The 15,173-nt window shown below is 38.0% G+C and overlaps 1 protein-coding gene across 1 annotated transcript in view; it reads right to left on the bottom strand.

Moving 5' to 3' along the window:
• Positions 1-15,173, bottom strand: part of PDZRN4 (PDZ domain containing ring finger 4) — a gene marked incomplete at both ends in the record, with an annotated part of 347,625 nt that overhangs the window by 212,090 nt on the left and 120,362 nt on the right. The window lies entirely within an intron of this gene.

The raw sequence follows: 15,173 nt of genomic DNA, 5'->3' as shown, positions 1-15,173 counted from the left end.
ACCAATCAGAAAGGATATATGCACCCCTATGTTCATAGCTGTTCAATTTACAATAGCTAAGATTTGGAAACAGCCTAAGTGACCATCAGCAGATGAGTGGATTAAAAAACTGTGTTACATCTACACAATGGAATACTATGCTGCTGTAAAAAAGAACTTTTACCATTCACAACAACATGGATGGACATGGAGAGTATTATGCTAAGCGAAATAAGCCAGTTGGAGAAAGATAAATATCACATGATCTCACTCATTTGTGGAATATAATCAACAACATAAACTGATGAACAAAAATAGATCTGGAGACACAGAAGCATGGAACACACCGTCAAACCTTAGAGGGAAGGCAGGGGTGGTTAGGGAGCATTTAAGAGATCAACCAAAGGACTTGTATGCTTGCATATACGCATAACCAATGGACACAGGCACTAGAGGGGGTGAGAGAATATGCTGGGGGTGGGAGTGGCCAGGGAGAGGTCAATGGGGAAAAAAGGAGACATATGTAATACTTTAAATAATAAAGAATTAAAAAAAGAATATTAAAGAAACTATATAAAGTAATCCTTAGGATAGCTAAACAAAATAAATTTTAATTCATTTTCATTAGCAAATCAAATATCATCTATATAACACTTTTTCAGGAGATAGGTTCAAGATCTATTTTAATTAGGTAACATTAGACAAGTTACTTAACCTGAGCTTCAATTTCCTTATCTGTATCATTGGAAATTTGCCATTTTCAAGCCTCATTGTAAAAACAGTAAGGTTTCACACAGAACATTTTCTCTCAGTAATACACATGTAATGATACTTTTTTTTTTTTCAACTCTAAACATTTGGTAATTGCTGGCATCCATTTTCACAACAAAACACAGAGATATGATGCATAATTCAATTACAAACCATTGGGCATGCTCAGAAATCCACTTTTTAGTTTTAATATATGAACTGCCTTTCAAAAGTTTTCAGAAAGAATTCCAATACAAACATTTTGGGCCTAAGGAATATAGGAATATATCCATCCCCATATTTTGTCTCATGGATTACAAAAACCTGTCTAAATAAAATTTTTTTTTATGACTCATCTCTCCCTATCCTGATAAAAGTAAATTTACAGCAATTGAGAAGATAAATGGTTCCCTGAATAAAGTGGGGGAGGGAAAACTAATTTGGGACTGTGACAAAAAACATTCATTTGTCATCACTGCATGGCGGTGTCCTGGAAAATGACTAGAACCTCATTAAATAGTGTCTGACTAGAAGGACCTGTGTCTGTTTCTGCCTCTTTCTTTGTCAAACTCCTCCTCCTAGTGCCTCAGTTTATTTTCATGGAGGGTTATTAGCAATGTGAACTTTCTTCAAGCCAGGTGCCCTGCAGAAGGCGTGGGGGCAGGTAGGGAACTGAGAGAGAGGGAGGAGGAAGACACACCAACTGGGAGGGGGGAGGGTGGGTCATGAATTTGTAAGAGCTAATTTGTCTAATATTCAGCAACAAAAGGAAGGCGTCTGTGCCGTGCATTGATGCAGCATCAATCACTGAGTAACTGCTTGACACACATAATGAGAATATTCTCTGGCCAGCCCCATGATCTGTACAGACAGCTGGGGAGATAATAACCCAAATGGAATTTTTATTTTAATGCAACTCCCATCCTTTAAACACAAAAAGGAAACAGATTAAAGTTAGTAAAAATGTAACAGCCTTTCATAAGAGGCGAGTGGGATAACATATTTATTCCAGCAGCGAGGGCTAAAGAGCCTGAAATGTCTTCCCTTGATTGTTGGAATTCTCCAGTTTAATGGCCCTTTTCTTTTTTAATTCATCATGAGTTGCTTTAGTCTTTCCAGTGGTTGTGTCTAATAATGCTGGTGCCTCTGGTTACAGTTCAGGCAGCCCCCACCCATTTTTAAAGGATGCTTGGAAAGCTGCACGTTAGTCAGAATAACTTACTTTTTTTAAAAAAAAATATGCATTTCATTGATTTTTTTACAGAGAGGAAGGGAGAAGGATAGAGAGTTAGAAACATCGATGAGAGAGAAACATCTATCAGCTGTCTCCTGCACACCCCCTACTGGGGATGTGCCCACAACCAAGGTACATGCCCTTGACTGGAATTGAACCTGGGATCCTTCAGTCTGCTGACACTCTATCCACTGGAATTGAACCTGGGAACTCTATCCACTGAGCCAAACCGGTTAGGGCCATAATAACTTACTTTATAGTAGAATCAAAATTATACCCATATTGACACTTATGTAAAATAGTTAAAATATATATTTACATCCACAAGGCATACACAATATGTAGTTAAGGAATAGATTACCTACTATAAGAATTCACAGAAACAGGCATTATATTTAAAAACAGATCAGCTTCATTGCAACAGAAATTTAGGTCATATGCTACAGAGAATAAAAACATTTCCCCATTTCCCATTTATTTCTCCATTCTACAAAACAAAACTAGGCAGAAAAGTGGGGTATTTGTTTTCATTTTTTGGACTATAGTAACTTCACTCCTAAAATCAGTTTAAAGATAAATATGAAAATAAACATGAAAATCGCTTTTGATGTTAATGATTTTCTAAGAAAATGATCAGCAACTAGGGAAAGGAAACCTACCTGAATTTTTCTAAATGAAGGTCAGGCGGCACAATGAAATCAGTGCATTGGGGCATTCAGTTTGTTGTCACCATCAGAAATAATGAACTCTCCATGCCAGAGTTATTTCTAAAGGACAATTTTAAAATGGTAAAGGGGCCGAGAGGAAATATGAAAAATAGTAAGTCTAACAATGACAAACAGAAGGAAAAGAATTTAATGAGGTCAAGTTGAAAATATAATTTAAGATAAAAAGCCTCATTGAACTCTGCCTGCTGTTCCGCCACAACGGAATGATATAATCAGCTGCCTTGATCTCTGGTACAGATTCCCACCCAGGGAAGCTGCTTCAATGTGAAGAAATGAAATATAAGATGCCTGTGTTCATAAAGAGGAGCAGTACACTAGTTTACAATATTTGTTGTGTGATTCATTTTTAGATCTATATACCTTAAGGCTGACAGAAGTCCTCAATATCTTTACATGAAATGTCAAAAATATTTAAACTAATTTTTTTCTTAACCCTGAAGAAAACCTGTTAATCAAAGAACTATGAAACATGTGGCCTGATCTCATTGAGGTTTAAACAGAGAAATTGATAATGAGTCTAATAACTGGTCTATATTTTCACCACAAGGTTCTAATTTTGTTTTAAAGTAGTTTCAGTATTAAAAATACCATATTCCTTGGGGAAAAAAAATCACACACACACACCAAGATTATAAGATAATTTTCCCTTAAAGAATCACTAATATACATCCTGATAAGCAAAGAAACAATGGTTTGATTTAATTTTCTATAGCTCATATTCAAGAAACAGTGTTTTATCACTTCAAAATGTAAAATTATACTATAATATTGAACATGCTTTTCCAACTCTATATCTTTTCATCCTCTTTTGAGAGTCAGTGCTTTAAAGGGAGGACTAATTGGGTCAGGCTTCTCCAGAAAACAGCCGGGAATTGGATCAGAAGACTTTGATCTCAGCCTCCACTATGGCCTGCAACGATCCCTGCCTCCTGGTATTTGTGCTCCTGTGTAATCTCATCCCACACAGTAACAGGGTTGTCTGTGTTAATAACAGAATATGGCAGACGTGGTGATATGTCACTTCAGAGATGAGTTTATAAAAACATTGTAGGCCCTGGCCGGGTGGCTCAGTTGGTTGGAGTGTCATCCCATACACCAAGAGGTTGTGGGCTTGATTTGAAGTCAGGGAACATACCTAAATTGCGGGTTTGATCCCAGGTCAGGGTGCACATGGAAGGCAACCAATTGATGCTTCTCTCTCACATCAATGTTTCTCTCTCTCTCTCAAATCAATAAGCATATGCTCGGGTGAGGATTAAAACAAACAAACAAACAAACAAACAAACATTGTAGCTCTTAGTGGTTTGCTCACTCTCTCTTGGATCATTTACTCTGAAACAGCCCAGCTTCCATGTAGTGAGTAGCCCTATGGAGAGGCCCATGTGGCAAGGAACTGAGGCCTCAAACCAACAGCCAGCAAGAAACTGCAGCTTCTTGCCAGGGGCCATATGAGTGAGGTAGAAAGCAGATTCTCCAGCTCCAATCAAGCCTTTGGATGATCAAGCTTGGCCTACATCTTGACTACAACTTTATGAGAGACTGAACCAGAATTACCCAGCTAAACTGCTCCCAGATCCATAGCCCTAAGTAACTGTGTGAGAGAATGTGTTTGTTGTTTCAAGTTGCTAAGATATACAGTGAATGATAACTACACAGTTCCTGCTGTAACCAAGATGAATTGGTATAGTGCTAAAAAAAAAAAGTGCCCAATTTCTATTGCCATTAAACATTTAATTTGTCTTGGGTACCTGGACTGGCCCATGGTTAATATAGCCATTATCTAACCATGGATATGGATGATTGCTTCCTTTTCTCAATGCAGGGCTATGCCTATATAAGCTAAATACCCAAAGCCAAACAAACCAAAGTGACTGATCTATTGTGATGCATGGCATTTTTACTGCATTACTTTATAAAGAATCCTTTGAAGTCTATTCAAAATGGAAAATTAAGGGATAAGACTTTTACTTGAACATTTATATTCTATTAAAATAAGTTCATAATGCTAGTCTTCATACATTGCTTGCAGACCTCACTAATTTTGAGATTCATGAAACTTGGACTAGTTGGCACTGAATAAATACTAGGTGAATAAATAAATTAATTCACTGTATTACTAGGCTATATTTTACTGCTGAGGTGGTATCCTATATAATAAAAGGATAATATGCAAATTGACCCTAAGGGAGGAACAACCAGGAACGACTGGTCGCTATGACATGCACTGACCACCAGGGAGAAGACACTCAACGCAGGAGCTGCCCCCTGGTGGTCAGTGTGCTCCCGCAGGGTGAGCTCCACTCAGCCACAAGCTGGGCTGATGGCTGCGAGCGTGGTTGGTGGGAACCTCTCCTGCCTCCTTGGCAGCTCTAAGGATGTCTGACTGCGACTTAGGCCCGCTCCATATAAGGACATCCCCTTATCAGTTGGACATCAGTTGGACATCCCCTGAGAGCTCCTAGGCTGCCAGAGGGATGTCTGACTGCCAGCTTAGGCCCAATCCCCCAGGGATTGGGCCTAAGCTGGCAGGTGAACATTCCCTGAGGGGTCCCGGACTGTGAGAGGACACAGGCCGGGCTGAGGGACACCCCACCCCACCCCTGAGAGCACAAATTTTCACGCACTGGGCCTCTAGTGTTAAAATAAAAATTAAAAACAACTATCAATCAATCTTTTATAAATAATTGAATTATATATTATAACCACAAATCTAGACAGGATTTATTCTCTAAAACAAAAAAACAAAAAACCAAGGTTATAGATAACTACTCTTGATTTATTTTCTAACTTTACATATTAGCAAGAAACTATAAAGACAGACCATGGGAAGACAATTAATCAAGAGGCCTTTATCAAGTCATCTTGATTAGTAGCCCAGCATCCCTTATAATCTTGATCTGTTCCAGGAGTGGACTGGGTGAAAGATGGCTTAACCTTATTGGATTCCAAGGAATAATTTCATTCTCACCCTGGCAGGTGGCAAGGGGAACTGAACCCTGGGACGAAGGTCATCTGATAAGTGTTCATGATAACAAAGGCATGGCTCAAACAAAAAAGAGTAGAGACCATGAAAACTGAGATGATGAAAATTATTGTATGACACCTGGACAGGCTATGAAACTTCTCTGAGCTTTTTCTGAAGAATATGTTTCCATATATAATAAAAATCCAGGGACATCTTTATTGCTCCTCTAGCTTGTCCACTCTTGGAGTTCTGAATGCTATGTGTTATCCCTGATTAGAGCTCACCTAGGGCAAAATTGGAGGCCCAATACTACAGGGTGGGACAAAAGCAGGTTCATAGTTGTTCATATGAGAAATAATACAATGAATAAATAATGATACAAGAATAAACCCTGTGTTTCACACACTCACAACTCTAAGCCTACTTTTGCTATATCCTATATTTGGCATTCAGGTGGCACTGCCATTCTTCTTTGAGGGACACAGCTCTGACCTGGACAGCTTCTACATTGGGTACTGGATAAGAAACTTGAAAGTATGAACACAAATTTACAAATTCTCGAATTCTTCCAGAGTCATATTTGCCTATATAAAGAAAAATTATGTTCTAAACACATCAGTCACATGACTGTCATGTTCATCCTCTCCTTTTGGCTGACACTTCCCTGTACATAGCATGGTTTCCTGGGAAAGAGTTCCAGGCTAATCTTTACACAAAGTTGGCCACTTATTGGACTGAGGGGATTGGATAGGGGTGCTATCTGACTCAAGGGTAACCAGTCTCTAAGCTGGACAGCCACCTATTATTGTCACTACGAAAGCAGTGCATTATTCTCCTTTCCCAAAGCTTTAATCTATCAGCTCCTCTTTCTCCCTCCTCTCTGTTCTTCACTTGCCAAGATGAACCTGCCCTTAGTTGACACATACATTATTCCAGGGGATACTTTATGTAACTTGGCATATTATTATCCATATTTGTTGAATAATAAGGGCTTCAGATTGTATCTTTGCATAGGCAAAGAATGAGAATTATTAAAGGAGGAGGAATACCTCCTTAATTTGCATGAAGATATAAACCTTAGAAAGAGCTATGACTCTTTCTAAAAGAATACTTTTTCTTATGCTTTATCCTAAAAGTAGTTGTTATATAGGACAAGTTGCTATTTCTGAAAGGAACTCTTTTTATTTCAGTTAACATTTTAAATCATACACTGCCCTTTTTTAGTTAAAATTATCTGGACAAATAAATATGAGCAATAATTTTTTTAAATGACTAGAAATTAGATGCCTAGGTAAAGCTACCACATTGATTTGATTAGGATATCAAGAGTCAAGTTCATAGTTTTATGCTCCAGAAAATTCATAAGTATGCATGTTGAACATATCAACTCCATGTGTTTTTCTGAACATTGTGGCTATTTTCCCACCACTGAGCAAGAAAAAGATTCATAAAGTAATATTAGTCTCTTTATTCTCAGTGTTGTAACCTAGTGAAATAACTAATATCCTGGCAAACATTAGAAATATATTTTATTGTATAACTAGAGGCCCAGCGCACGAAATCGCGCAAGACCCAGACCTGGCGCACCGTGGGACCCAGCGTCAAGTCCTGCTGGTGCCACGGGACCCAGCAATGCACCTCCTGGTGAGTCTAGTCGTTGGTCATTATGGCGTTATGGCCACAGGCCTTTTATTAATATAGATGAGTGTTTGCATACCTTAATATCTTCAACACATTCCTTCAAGAGCAAAAGAAATCAAGTCAGAAATCATTAATTAGCTTTCAAAACTCAATAATTAACATAGCTAAGAATTATTGCTTCTTTTATCAGATTATTTCGATATAAAGAGCACAATGCTTGTGACATGCATAACATACAATGGTGGTGAGCAGGCACAGTGATTGTTGTGGTGGTGCTGTCTTAAACACTTGCTTTGTCAATATACAAAGCTACTTTAGATGTGTAAATGAACCCTCTGCTGTCACCATGTCAGATACTGTAGAAACAGTAGCCTTTCATACAAAATGCCATTATAGTTAATATTTTCATTTTTACCTAACCAAATATTTTTCAAGAATGCTCTATCAAGATCATTCATGCTCATTTTATTTTAAAATATTAGGATAAAAATGCCAAAGCACATCAAAACCATTTCGCTATTTTTCAAAGAAAAGATTGCCACGTAGACACAGGGTTGAAAGAGTCACACACATAGACTTTTAAGTATATGGTAGCTTGAAAAAAATCGTATTCAGTGGCAATTTCTATTAGGGGCGCTGACAAATTGAACTGATCTAGAACGCAAGGTTACAGTTTCAGTGACAAGTGAATTAAAGGAAAATCAGATACTCTATAATCAATGATTTATCTCTTCTCCTCTTCTTTAACCAAGGAATTAAATCCAGCCCCAGTTAGTCTAGTTATCTATGATGTGCAAGGCAGACATGATCCATTGTGTACCCACTGTGAGTGACAGCCTGAGTGACAGCCTTTGCCAGTGGCAGCCATGATAAGGGCTGGGCTCTGAGGGAAGCTCCCACTTGAGAGCCATCTGCATTGTTCCAGCTATCACTGCTGGCAGGAAGGCTGATGCTGAGATAAGAAGGTGATGGTGCTGAGCTTATTTCTGAGAAGGATCTCTTGGCAAACTAATCAGTGCCATCTGCATTTAGAACAACAGTCATCAATTTTTTTTTACTTCTTTCTTCCAATTTCTCTCTCTCTTTGTTTTTTCCCCCCAATTTTTCACTGAATACTTTCAAAGCTTCATTTCATTTAGTGTGCTACCAAAGACAGACTCTTGGTGTTCAAGAGCAAACAAAACCAAACAAAACAAAAACACCAGAAAGATCTGAGAATAATGCAAGGGCAGCAACAAGAGGGCCTGTGAAAGTCTGCGTTCTGATGGCTGGGATTGGGGAGATGTTCCTTATAGGCTCACAGAGATTCATATGCTAATTGAGAGGCAAAGGTTTATTGGAGTCTTCCAGAGAAGAGGATGGCCTTTGCCCAGGAGGTGTGCATAAGTAATAACAATAACAAAAAAACTACCAATAGAGTGGTAGCTACTCAGCTAGCAAGAGGGGTCCCTGTCAGCAACTTGAAAGCCAAGTGGAATTAGGAAGAGGGAAATTTCTCTTTGGACAAGGATTTTGGAATGGTTAATTGTCCAAATGCTCAGTCTGTTCCTGCCTCACACAAAGATAACTAGGTATGAAAAGCGGATCCTGATTGAGCCAATAAAGATTCTCTGGGAACCCTGATACTCAGATAAAAGCAAAGCAAAATAGGATAAACCACACAAACCATGATGTTCTTTCCTTCATTTATCTCTTCACAAATATGTATTATTTAATAGGACTTGGAAACAGGAAATGCTCCATAGTCAATGTAAACTGTAGAGTTTTTTGGTGGTATGTTTTAGACATAAAGGATATTTTGTTAAATCACTACCCATACTAAGATTTCCCATGGAGAAATGGAATGAAGGTAGAATAAGACAGGGTCCAAGGCTCTGGCTTGTGTGGTTCAGTTGTTTGAGCCTTGTCCCATGCACTGAAAGGTCACCAGTTCAATTCCCAGTCAGAGCAGATGGGGTGCGTGTGGAAGGCAACCAATTGATGTTTCTCTCTCCCAGCGATGTTTTTCTCTCTCTTCCCCCTCTCTAAGATCTGGACTGGCTGAAGACTATAGCAGGCAGAGTCAGAGACTGAAACTCAGGATCCAGTATGCAAACAGTAAGCTATACTCAGAGAACCAAGTGCAGAACCTGCTATCAGACCCCTGAGAGCAACACTCTCCCCAGTCACAGAACACACAAAGCAGAGTGCTAGATGGGGTCCTACCTAGGTCCCTGGTGGGTGGCAGTCGTGAGGGGCAGCGAGAAGCTGCTGTGCTGGAACATGTGGCTGCAGAGAAAGTCGGGTTTACAAAGACCTGTTCTGCCTCTCTGTACCTGCAGCAGGAAACCCTGAGATCCACACTTTCCTATCTCGGAGCCTTAGCCCACTGGTCCCCCATGGTGGCAAAGCAACCTGAAACCCCATGAACACATTCTACAGAAGTGTTGATTCTCTTCATTTCTAGCTAAAGACTAAGGCAGTCATGGAGGGTTTTGAGGCACAGGCTTTGAAGTCCAGCAGCCCCGTTTCAAACTCTGGCTGCATCACTTACTAATTATGTGACTTCGGCAAAGTTACCTAAACTTTTGAAGCCTCAGTTTACTAAAACAGGGATATTGTGAATAGCTCTTACTTCTCAAAGGGTTACAGGAATATTTAAATGAGTGAATCAATGTAAAGCATTTCAAAATAGTATCTTGGCTCACAGTAAGTTCTCAATCACTGTTTCATTGCTGTCAGTATTACTATTACTCCTACCATTATTATTTCGTGTACTTCAGGTAAAGGAGGTAGAGAAACTTTCCTTGTTCCCCTACTCTCCATTTCCACTTCCAGAAGATTTCTTTATCTGTCTCTTGAAAAACCTGCCATTCTGCTCTCACTACTTCTTCAGAGCTATTGTTAACTCATTTCTTGGTCATTTCTCTTGATTCACAATTTGTTTTACCTCTGGGCTAAAAGTCTTCCTTGTCATACCAACCCTAGCCGGTCTTGAAAATGTCATGTCATCATTAATTGGGATGATCCTTCCAATTTAGCAGACCCTCGGGTTCTTTACTTCCTGATCTCAGATGATCTTGTCCTTCACAGCACTGCAAGTACCCTTTCTCCTGATCACAGCGAGGACTCCAGCATCACCAGAATCTGCACCACTTGCAACTCTGAAATGCAAACATTCCTACCCCTTCTCTTCCTTATTCAAACAGCATTCTCCTTGTAACATTATGGTCCACAGGGCATTGGGCCCACTGAGTTTTTATCTTCTTTCATCTTCCTCCTGTTTTCACTTCTGCAACTTACAAGCAAGAGTCTAACATTATAATCATAACATCTACTACATTGTTTCTCTCCTCCTCCACTGTATTTTCCTTGCAAAACTCAATGCCTGGTGAACGTTATAACTGTTTGTTTTCTTAATGCTCTTCCCTCTGTAGCTGAATATAGTTTGAGAAAATTATACAACTAGGCATACTGTTTTTACTTTAACTTCATGACCTTATATCTCAACTGGGCTCGTAATACTCCTCAGTGATTCCTCCATGTTTCTCAATTAAGCTCAGTTCCCAATATTTGAGATGATTATTTCATGTATCATCCTCTCTTCTTTCCTATCCCAACTCTGACTCACTCTTAGCTACTGGTCCTACCTCACATTCTATTGTAAAAATTGAAATCACCAGATGCCAAGCTCCTTATAAACCAGATATACAAACTTACAGATCTTCTCTTTTCCCCTCCTTTTATATCTAAGAAATGTAAATGCCAATCCCTTCACAATTGCTTGGATTCCTTTTGGCGTCTCTTGCAAGCTTTTTAATCTAGTTTCTTCGACCCAATAGCTTTAGCCCATCATGTCCACCAACATTTGAAGGTGTAATTGTTTCTGGGTTTATGTGACTATTGATATATTTGTACTTAGGCATACTCATCTGTAAATGACCAGATAATACTACTAAAGTATCCTATATAATAAAAGCATAGTATGCAAATTGTCCCCTCAACCGGGAGTTTGTCCCAGAGTTTGACCAGGGGACCGGGTTGGCTGGGGGAAGGGAGGGAGTACCAGGCAGGCAGCCAGCAGCTGCTAGGGACCCTACCAGTGCACAAATTTTGTGCACTGGGCCTCTAGTAAGAAAAAATTAAGAATATTTAACAATTTAAAGTCATGAGACAGGTCTTCATGAAGAAAAATAAATGGAATATGGATGGTCCAAATATACCAGCAGTTTTTCTGCTTTTCACAGTCATCAAATTGAAGTTCTCAAAGTCTAAAAATCCCCTAGTCTCACTTTAATGGGTTCATTGAATGGTTACGTTTCTCAAATAAGTTGGGGTAATTTGCAATTTGCAATGTTAATTGGTTTTTCCTGAAGCCTATTTATTTTTTAGATGTTTTGGGTTTGAATGCATCTCAGTAGTTTTCAGGGGTTTTTTTTTGTCTCAATGGTAATGGAAAAAATAGCTACATTAAAAATGTACAATATGCTATAATTTAAAGCTGGATACTGAAAACCTTTTGATGCTTGAGCTAAATGTAGTACCAAAAATGTTTGGGAGGTGATTTCTTCAAAGATTCTTGCGCTGAATGCATATCAGGTCATGTGGATGCATACTTTGCAAAAACACTTCCTTTCTAAATATGCAAATACTTTAATTATTCTGACTTTGACAAATATAAACAAATAATTATTTTTTTTATAAATTACTTTGGGTTGCTTGATGGTATCACTTTGAATATATTTCTTTCACTCGCAGAATGACCAAATAATTCTTGGCTTTTTAAATTCTAATAATAACTAAAATTTATAGAAGCTCACTCTAGCTTATTTGGCATTGTGCTAAGAGCTTACATGCATTAACTCTTTTACTTCTCTCATCAATCTTATAAGATAGGTGCTATGAGGGGAAACCATAGAAAATTGTTTCTACAATTTTTAAAACCATATTTCACCTGTTGACTTGCAATTTTATATAATTTAATATAATTTTAATATCCCCATTTTACAGATGAGGTTACTGAGGTACAGAGAGGAGAAGTTGATTACTCAAAGCTTGTGTCATACCCAGGTTGGTAAGACTCAAGAACTAGAAAATCTAAAATCCCAAGTGGCATCTTAGCAACATGGAATATCAAGAGAACTATTTTTTCCTTAAAATGGGAGACTTTGATCAATGATAACTTTTGAATTCTGCAACACTGGGTTATCAATGGTTCAACTCATTCAGATTTTATCAGATAATTCTTTGTACTTGGTCATCCTGAATAACTCATTTTGCTAGCTTAGATGCATGAAGGAAAAATAGTTCTTTAAACATATACACTAATCCTAAATTAGTCATTTTATTATAATCACCTAACAAAAACTTCTTAAATGGTCTAGCTTATCTCCCGAGGAAACCTGAAAAAGCACATTATGTCTTTTTATGCCTTAAGTCTAACATTAATCAAAGTTTGGCCTTCAGGCAAAGACTGGCCAGTTGTTATCATGAGAGTACCAGGAATAAAAGATTATAGGGGAGGACTGTGGTTCATCTTTAGGGGTCAGGTGTTAGTAACTGGAGTAAAAACAGTGTTTGACTTGAGAGATAGTTTAATCTAAAAAAGTACTTTCTTTGCATGATAATTTTATATATTATATTTTCTCATATGTTTAATGGAGTTGAATTTGTATAAGCAATGGCAGATGAAACAGTTCTTACTTAAAGAAGCTAGAAAAGAGATTCAGTCCGCAATTAAAACTCATTTTGCTCTTCTTAACAGTCATTATTTTAGCATTATTCTGTGGTTGTATTAAAGAAAAATGCCCATCAACACAACACTACACTACAACACACACTCACCCTAAAAATGGCAACATATATATTTATTGTCTTGAATAGCATGCTGAACTGACTTTTAAAAACATGGTTCAGTGATTGATTAGAGGTGACTAAGATGACATAACTAAGCAAAAGAAAAATTTCACTTGTGACCATGGGATATTAAAACACATTTTCTGAAAAATATATGCTATTAGATCAGCTTACTTTTTTAAAAGCACAATGTAGAAAAAAAACCTTATTCATGTATTAGCATAATAAAGTATTAGGATAGAATGTGTAGGATATTAATGTTGGTTTCAGCCATGGATGAACAGATTGAAAACACATTCCTCTATTAAGTATAATCCCAACTACTTTGGATGAATGAGTTTCAAAATATAGGCAACTAGAATTGACTCAAGGGAGGTTCCCATCTCCAATGGCTCCCAAATGAAGGAACATCAGGTTGTACTACCAAATAACTAGCAGATGATGCCATCAAGAATACACCGTATAATTCCACACATTTACTTAGAGATGAAGACCTTCAAAGCTGAAATGGAGTTGAGGAGCAAGTCTGACATCTAAAAGGAAGACAATCATCTCAAGTTCATCAAGTTGGTTCACATTCTGCTTCACTGTGTCCAAATTTACTCAAGCTTCAAAATCCATTAGTGAACTCCCCATGAAACTGCTCCTTGGAGTGCTGTTGATAATACTCTAAGTCTTCACCTCTGGCTAAAGAAGGTAGCAAATGAGAAAAACTTCACTCCCAGTCACAAAATAAAACCCACTTGCGTCTGCCTAAATGCTCCTCGTGCTGGTCTCCTGTCTTCCTGGGTCTCATAAGACTCATTGGATGTGTCTGCTTCGAGTCCCCGGGTATATTTTATCCTGCCCAGGAAAGAACATTGCTCTGTGGAAACAGTAAGTCTCATCGATGCAAGCGCTTGGACACATCTTTTTAAAGGCGATCCAGGCAGGTATACAGCAAATAACCTTTGTTAAAATTTGAGCTGCTTTATAACAAATTTCCAAAATTTGTAGTTATATGTTTTTAAATGTTACATATATTTTAAAATATATATTTTTTTCTGAATACATTTCAACTAGTGTATTACCGTCAAATACAAGGAACACATTACAATTTTTGCACTTTATACAATACTAATGGCTGGGATAAAAGCTTAAAAACAACTATCTTTATACTTGGAAATTAGATCTTGCTTTTATATTCCCCACTGTTCTTTTGAAGTGCATAGTGAATACAGTTGGATAAACCCAAACCCTCTTCCTGTCCTCTAAGTGAGATTAAGTACAGTTTGGATTCATAATTATATTTACCCTTTTTTCATATTTGTCTCATTTAGTGTAGTTGTGTGAATATCATGGAAACATGCCTCAGTATAGACAGAAAATAATATGCATTTTGATTATTTCAGTAAGTTTACACAAATATATCTGATTGTATAACTATATATAGAGAAGTGGGTATGTCAGGGATCTCACATATATAGGCATACAATTTTCATATTGTATATTCACACACACACATACATACCAACATAGAGCAGTTTAACATTATCTTATATCCCAGTTATATACCATATAATTATCACTTTAAAGATGACAACACTGGAGAGGCAGTGGTTATGGAAGTGATTTTGAGCTCTGTACCAACTGGGGGCTAACAGAGATAGTGGCCATTTCAATCATAAGCCCTGGACTTACCCACTGGTTCAGGGATATGATGAAACTCACAGGACCTGTTCACCCTGTGCCATCACAAGTTACACAAGGTTTTATTCAAATTCAACAGGCTTTTCAGTTTGATTGATGTTCACAGCTATAACCATTTCCCCCAAATTACAGCAGCAGAAATCAAGTTGCACACTCTAACAGGGATAAGTGTTGCCCTTTAAATTCCAACAAATGTGCTATACAGTTCAGGTATCTCAGGTACAGAGGGAAAGGATTTAGCAAAGAAGTAACATCAGAAGTGCACAGAGGGCCTGTGCTTTAGCGCCATGGATTAACTGCAAAAGAAAAGTCCCTTAAGGAACAGCCCGCAGGAGGATGTGTGCAGCTTTCT

Source organism: Cnephaeus nilssonii, assembly GCF_951640355.1.
Source record: "Cnephaeus nilssonii genome assembly, chromosome: 6".
In the NCBI taxonomy this organism is placed as follows: domain Eukaryota; kingdom Metazoa; phylum Chordata; class Mammalia; order Chiroptera; family Vespertilionidae; genus Cnephaeus; species Cnephaeus nilssonii.
Note: the sequence above shows the minus strand (reverse complement) of the source record. Positions and strands in the feature narration are given on the sequence as shown.